This window comes from Rhipicephalus sanguineus, chromosome 4 (assembly GCF_013339695.2).
Source record: "Rhipicephalus sanguineus isolate Rsan-2018 chromosome 4, BIME_Rsan_1.4, whole genome shotgun sequence".
NCBI lineage: Eukaryota > Metazoa > Arthropoda > Arachnida > Ixodida > Ixodidae > Rhipicephalus > Rhipicephalus sanguineus.
Window position 1 is genome coordinate 23,472,812 of NC_051179.1, and position 7,675 is coordinate 23,480,486.

The window sequence follows — 7,675 nt, forward strand, 5'->3', positions numbered from 1 at the left end:
GAAGCCTTGCGGTCAGCTTTCGCACGGTACCCTATCCTGACGCCGTTCTCTACAGTTACGACCGCCTGCGATGAACCAAACAATGCCTTGGAACGCAAGAAGGCATAAATGCAAGAAGTGATAACCGCGATAACTTTCCATCGCAAAAAGGTTCACTGCGTCCCTAAACTGGTCGACGCCACAATGTGCCGCAAAAGGTCGTCCGTATTTTCGGTAAGGGCCCGCTCACGCTAGCGGCAAGCCTGCCGCAACGGTGTAGTGCCGCAGAACGTCCGCCGTCGCCGCACGCGCGAGAGCTGTCCTACTTGCACGGCAAGCTTCGCCGGCAAGCCTCCGAAAAACATGGCCGCACTGCCAAAAGCGGTTGTCGTCCACTTCGAATCTATCAAGTGGCCGCCGTGCGCTCTATAGCGTGTAAGCTCCGAACTCGTGCTTCCATTTGCTTTAGATTCATGTCCTTAAGCTTCGACAGTAATGTATTCGTGCCGACTCGGCCCGGTTTTGGAGAGCCATACTCAAATAATCGATGCTGTAGGCTTAGCGAGTCGAGAAGGGCGCTTCCGAATGCTCGGAGGACATAGATTACGCGTTTGTTAGTTGCTTCTAATCCTCCATAGCTGACGCTACTTGACCTGGCGCCAGCTTGGGGACACTTTATTTGGTTTTACGCGACGCTTTCTTTAATGCCGGACAGACTAAAACGCTTTATTGACTGCTGGAACCATGCCTGGCAACGACACGGACGACATCCGCACTTTTAGCGTGAAAAGCGCGGAAAAAAAAGCAAGCAGCTCGAAGCCTCCCGCGACAGACGCACACGACGCGGAAAGCCGAAAGCAGACGACGCGGCGCGCCGTAGTCATGGCAACCGCTCCTCCGTCGCTGATTGGCCACGTCGCTCTGCGGCAGACGGAGAACGGCACGAAAATGGGTCTCGGACCTATTCTTCCAACGGCAAAGAACGGCTGACGTGCGCGAACAAAATCGCTTGCGCACGGCAGCCTGAGAACGTCAAACGGCAAACGGCAAGCTGCCGTGCCGCTAGCGTGAGCGGGCCCTAAGGGCCCGCTCACGCTAGCGGCAAGCCTGCCGTCGCCGCACTCGCGAGAGCTGTCCTACTTGCACGGCAAGCTTCGCCGGCGAGCCTCCGAAAAACATGGCCGCACTGCTGAAAGCGGTTGTCGTCCACCTCGAATCTATCAAGTGGCCGCCGTGCGCTCTGTAGCGTGTAAGCTCCGGACTGATGCTTCCATTTGCTTTAGATTCACGTCCTTAAGCTTCGACAGCAAAGTATTCGTGCCGATTCGGCCCCGTTTTTGAGAGCCGTGCTCAAATAATCGATGCTGTAGGCTTAGCGAGTCGAGAAGGGCGCTTCCGAATGCTCGGAGGACATAGATTACGCGTTTGCTAGTTGTTTCTGATTCTCCATAGCTGGCGCCACTTGACCTGGCGCCAGCTTGGGGACACTTTATTTGATCGTACGCGACGCTTTTTTTTTAATGCGGGACAGACGAAAACGCTTTATCGACTGCTGAAACCATGCCTGGAAAACGACACGGACGAAATACGCACTTCTAGCGTGAAAAGCGCAGAAAAAAAAGCAAGCAGCTCGAAGCGTCCCGCGGCAGACGCAGACGACACGGAAAGCCAAAAGCAGACGACGCGGCGCGCCGTAGTCATGGCAACCGCTCCTCCGTCGCTGATTGGCCACGTCGCTCTGCGGCAGACGGAGGACGGCGAGAAAATGGGTCTCGGACCTATTCTGCGGACGGCAAAGAACGGCAGACGTGCGCGAACGAAATCGCTTGCGAGCTCGCCGTTTGCCGTTTGACGTTCTCAGGCTGCCGTGCGCAAGCGATTTCGTTCGCGCACGTCAGCCGTTCTTTGCCGTTGGAAGAATAGGTCCGAGACCCATTTTCGTGCCGTTCTGCGGCTGCCGGCGACCACCGTGGCCAATCAGCGACGGAGGAGCGGTTGCCATGACTACGGCGCGCCGCGTCGTCTGCTTTCGGCTTTCCGCGTCATGTGCGTCTGACGCGGGACGCTTCGAGCTGGTTGCTTTCTGCTCCCCGTTTTTCAAGCTAGAAGTGCGCATGTCGTTCGTGTCATTGCCAGGCATGGTTCCAGCAGTCAATAGAGCCTTTTAGTCTGCCCGGCGTTAAAAAAAGCATCGCGTAAAACGAAATAAAGTGTCCCCAAGCTGGCGCCAGGTCAGGTGGCGCCAGCTATGGAGGATAAGAAACAACTAACAAACGCGTAATCCATGTCCTCCGAGCATTCGGTCGCGCTCATCTCGACTCGCTAAGCCTACAGCATTGATTATTTGAGCACGGCTCTCAAAAACGGGGCCGAATCGGCACGAATACTTTGCTGTCGAAGCTTAAGAACATGAATCTAAAGCAAATGGAAGCATCAGTTCGGAGCTTACACGCTACAGAGCGCACGGCGGCCACTTGATAGATTCGAAGTGGACGACAACCGCTTTTGGCAGTGCGGCCATGTTTTCCGGAGGCTCGCCGGCGAAGCTTGCCGTGCAAGTTGGACAGCTCTCGCGCGTGCGGCGACGGCGGACGTTCTGCGGCGCCGTGCCGTTGCGGCGGGCTTGCCGCTAGCGTGAGCGGCCCTACGGTCGATCGGTGATTACGACTTCCGCGCGATTGCGGCGATGCTTTCGCGGATAAGCATCAGAAAAGAGCGAAGGCGAGGTGACGGCCGCCGATGAACGTGCCATTATGCCTCATAGCCGACAACCTTATCAGTCATCTGTAGATATCCTCTCGGCTGCGTGTGTGTCGTACGCCGTACACTGCGGATTGACGGCGGTACGAGCGCGCCATGCTGCCTGCCGTTCGCAAGTTCGCCGCCGCCGCGTCGTGCGAGACCGCAAGTGCGCGTCGCTTTGTAGAAACGAAAGTAGCTCGCTGTTGTTGAGCGGCGCGGGCACCGAGAAACGTCGATGCACTGACAGCGAGCATATACTGCGTGTTTGACTACGTGACAACTCAAGTGCGCCGCGCATCGTCGTTGTTGGGAAACGGGTGTCTCAGTTTGCGACTGCTTCTGCGCAGAGCTGATAGACGGAGCGATCAAGGCGACGGTGAGTTAAGGCAAATTTATATACATATATACAGAGGCGTTACATATTCGGCGCTGGGGCCGACAGCTTATTGGGCTCGCACAGCGGTGCGACGACGACCCGCGATTTCTTCGTTCGCTGTCTCGCTGTCTCGCTGCCTCCGCGCAGCTTGGTTCTTTTATAGCCCTGGGCGATCGCTTGCATCAGCCAGTAGTGCGAAGCCTCCAATCAGGAATCGCCGTTGGTCGCTGGCTCGAACCGGATCCGCGGGGAGGAGGGCTTGCCGCACGTTGCGGGAGAGATTTCCGTCGGTTGCGTCAGGCGCAGCGCCGGAGTTGCCGGGGATTGCGTATGGCTCCCGCCTCGTTGCATCAGCTGGTGTTGACGCTGGTTGAGTCAGCCTCATCGCCGGAGTTGCCGGGGATTGCGTAAGACTCCCGCTTCGTTGCATCAGCGGGTGTCGACGCTGGTTGCGTCAGACGTTTTACCAGCTTGAATTCCTTGTCGAAGCAAAGAAGTTTGGGTTGGGAGCCCTGGCATAACAGCACCCCCGCCGCCAGACAATGCGCCGGAAAGACGAGCTGCTTCCACGTGGCTCGGATGCCGGGCGCGCTCGTTCGCCAGGTCCATCCAGGTTCACCTCCAGGGCCATGGGGACATTTGGCTCCACGCTTCGTTCCGTGAACAGATCCCAGTCGCCAGGCCGGATCCCGGCTCCAGTGGCTTGTCGCCAAGATGTGTCGACTTGCTTTGCTCGTCTCTTCTGACGATCTTTCGTACCAGCACTTGTTGATCGTTCTGCAACTTGTCAAGAACGGTCCGACAACAGACAACACACGACACAAGCAAGTGCCCTCGGTCACCCCACAGAACACCAGACCTAAATAGAATAATATATTCCTAGCTATCTTTATGTCGAAATTTTGTTCCCTCTATATCAAGAGGCACATGTGAGACACCAAAACTCTTAAAAACAGAACTCAAAATATTACACGTGTAACAAACGCAATGAAACAGAATTCAAAATAATCTTGGCCCCTTGAGATCACTCAGGACGGAAGCGCTCAGCTGAGGCCGCAATGAGGACAAAATTTTGCCCCAATTTGCCAGCGAAAACCGAAAGGATAGCCGAAGACGGCACTGATTAGAACGCGCGACTCAGTGCGTCTGCGTTCGCGTTTAGCTTTCCTTTCTTGTAACGAACGTTCAAGTTGTGCTGTCGGAGTATCATGCTCCACCTTAAAGGGGCCCTGCGACACTTTTGCGACTGCCTTATTTAGCACAGCAAATGCGTGTAGTATTGAATGCCGAGACGAACGCAAAAAGAAATATGCAAATTGGTGCACGAAAAGTGAAGTTATTAGTCCTCAAAGTTCAAAACTCAAGCAGACGACGACGAGAAACGTTTTTTTCGGATTTCACTCTCCCGCTGACGTCAAAGACCGGTTCCAATCACCGCGCGCGTCTTATAAAGACATACCGGAAATGTCCCCTCATGGTGGCCTTCACACAGTACTGTTGTGCCTGGGCATCTGCTTTCGGGCAACCAGGAGAGGAATCAGCACCTGGACTTAGGTCAACACCTGCGTGTTGCTCATGCTGGCGCATCCCAGTTCGGAGGAAGGTCAACACCTGCGGCCGGCGGGCGCTCAACAGGTTAGAAGACCGTCAACACCTGCGTGTTGCTCATGCCGGCGCATCCCAGTTCGGAGGAAGGTCAACACCTGCGGCCGGCGGATCGTCAAGTTAGAAGACAGCCAACACCTGCGGCCGGCGGATCGTCAAGTTAGAAGGAGCCAACACCTGCGTGCGGCTTCTGGCAGCGCGTCGCAATTGATACTCCTGGCAGCGCGCCGCAATTTGGAGAACTTGGATAGGAGCCCAACACCTGCGACCGGCGGACAGTCAGCAGGACAATGGACGGCTAGACGATTTAAGGCCGTGCCGGTCCGTGGAACGAGAGAGGAGAGAGAGGGAGATCGGAGAAGGAGAACGACTCGAACGGAGTCGAACCAGCCGACGTGGTCGGGCTGGCAGTCATGTTGCCTGGTAGCAAAAATATGTAAATAGTGTACATAAAATCTTTTCCTTCTTCACCTTGCCATTACTGACTACTCCGAGCACGATAGCAATGGGCCACGCTACCCCATTCGTAACAGTGGTGGCAGCGGTGGGATCGGCCAGCGTCAGCTACCCTGGTGTGGTGAGTGCCTGAAGTTTACCTCTTATTGCCAGACCTAGCTAGCCTAAGTCATTGTTAGCAGGTTTTGACATTTTGTGTAGACTTGTAACTTTGTTTGGTCAGCCAAGAATTGGATGGTCTGACCGCTTAGTTTAAGTCGAGGGTAAACGAGGCGGAGTGAAGTATCAGTATGGACAAGTTCAAAGTGCAGGACCTCCTTGAAATTTGCAAGGAGTTGGGCATTTCCGTTGGCTCGGCCAAGCGGAAACGACAGATCCTCCCGATTATGGAGGCAGAGAGGGTGACTGTCGAGGAGGCCCAGGAAGCTCATGAGGATATTCGAGCTAGAAGAGAGGAAATAGATCAAGAGAAAGCTGCCAAGAGGCAACATGAATTGAACCTAAAAGAGCTGGAACTTCGTATATCCGCCGCAAGACAGGTTCCCATAGTGAGGGAGGCGGTAAAGATGGAAGACCTGTTACAGCCGTTCGAAATTGGCCAGGACATCGCATTGTTTCTTGTTAATTTTGAGCGAACGTGCGAGAAGGCCGGATTTCCCCTCGAAAGTTGGCCGCAAGAGCTGCTAACTCTTCTTCCGTGCGAGGCCGCCGATGTAATAGCTAGACTCAATAGGAAGGACGCTGTATCGTATGACAAGGTCAAAGAGGCGCTGTTGCGCAAATGTCGCTTGTCAGCAAAAGGATTCCAACAGCGTTTGAGTCATACGCGCAAAGCTAGGACATCGAAGGAGGGCACGCATGGGGGAAGAGGAAAGATGGCCAACAGGCACGCAGAGTGCCTCAGACGTGGGACAGGCTCAGTTTTAGCCTTAGTGTCAGATGGCCAGCAGGAAGTAACGGAGGTTAGGGATACGTTGTTCAGCCACTGTGGTAGTGTAGGTTCGGCCGAATGGAAAGGCCAGATAGAGGAATACCTAGAACGTGAGGAAGGGTCAGTTTTAACCCCCACGTCAGACAGTTGGCAGCAGCTTACCGAAGTTGATAAGGATATAGAAAGTAAGCGCCGGCAGGAAGAACATAGGAGGAAGAAGCAGGCATTAGAGCATGAGGCACAGCAGAAAAGAAGCCTGACATCTGTAGATGTAGAGCACAAACAGTGCGATGTAGCGGCGGTGCCGCTTACAGCCGAAGAAAAGGCTAGTGCAGGTGAAGGCATAGCAGAGACCCTAACCCGTTCCAAGGAAAGAGAGCTCGCGACCACGTCAGGGTGTGAAGGGTCGGTGGAAAAGTGTTCCACCAAAAGTAAACCTTACAGCACTACAGACGATAGCAAGGAAGGCGCGCCAGCTAAGGAAGGAGTCGGGAGTTCGGAGGGTTCTCGAGTAAATCGCGGAGCAGAGTGCACAGGAGAGCTCCTAGACGTAAGTCCTGCCGTTCGGATTGCCGAAAATGAAAGAGATCCCACTCTGAGAGACCAAGAGGTCGAGAAGCGTCGCGAGGCACAGGAGGCTGAGGCGCTTCGATGGGCGAGAGCGGACGAGGCGCTTCGAAAAGCGAAAGAGGCGCGAGAACAAGAGGCACTTCACATAGCGCGAGAAGCTGAGGCGCGTGAGGACGAAGCGCGTCGAAAAGTGCAGGATGAGGCGCGCCGCGGAGACCAAGAGGTCGAGATAAGTCGCGTAGCGCAGTACGCAGAGGACGCCTTCGGAGGCCTGAGAAAAGGGGCTATCCAGGATAGTGATAGATCACCCGAAGCTAGAGAGACATCTCAGGGCGAGCTAACTGAGTTAGAGAGTGTCGAGACTGTAGCTATGTCAGAAGTAAGGACACCTAGCGACGACACCGAGGATAGGCTAGTTGAGCCGCCTGAGATTTTGGCGGTGAATATCGAAGGCAGCGTACTTGCGCGCGCGTGCGTCGAAGCTGCCAGCATTCCGAGCCGTTCAGTGAGGAAAAGGCGCCGGCGAAAGAAAAAGGGGAACGAAAGAGAGACCAGTAGCGGTAAGCGTGCTAAAGCGCTGGCAGAACGCGACGACCGCATCTCTCGAGACGCCAAGTTGAAGGCTTGGCCTGAAATCCCAAGAAGGCGTGCTAGGAAACGTCCCAAGTTGAGAGTCCCGCGGGGATCTAGATTGTGCGCTAAGCGCATCGCGAGGAAGCGAATGTCGATGAGATTCAGGCGCCGAGGTTTCCGTCTGTTCTCATCTTTTTCACTGCCGTGTAGAGGCAGGAGCGCAACGAGGTGTCGCGCACATAGGTATCGTGACCAAGGCCCCAGAGTATGCACAAAGAGTCGTGCAAAAAGAAAGCGTCCGCAAGACAGACATGCGGCAAAGGTCGCGACGCGGTTAAGAAAGAAGTTCAAAAGTCGGCGCGAAATTGCAAGACAAGCGCGATTGCCGTCAGGGACAGGTTTCTACCGCATGTGCCCGTACCGCCGAAAGAAAAAGAAAAGAA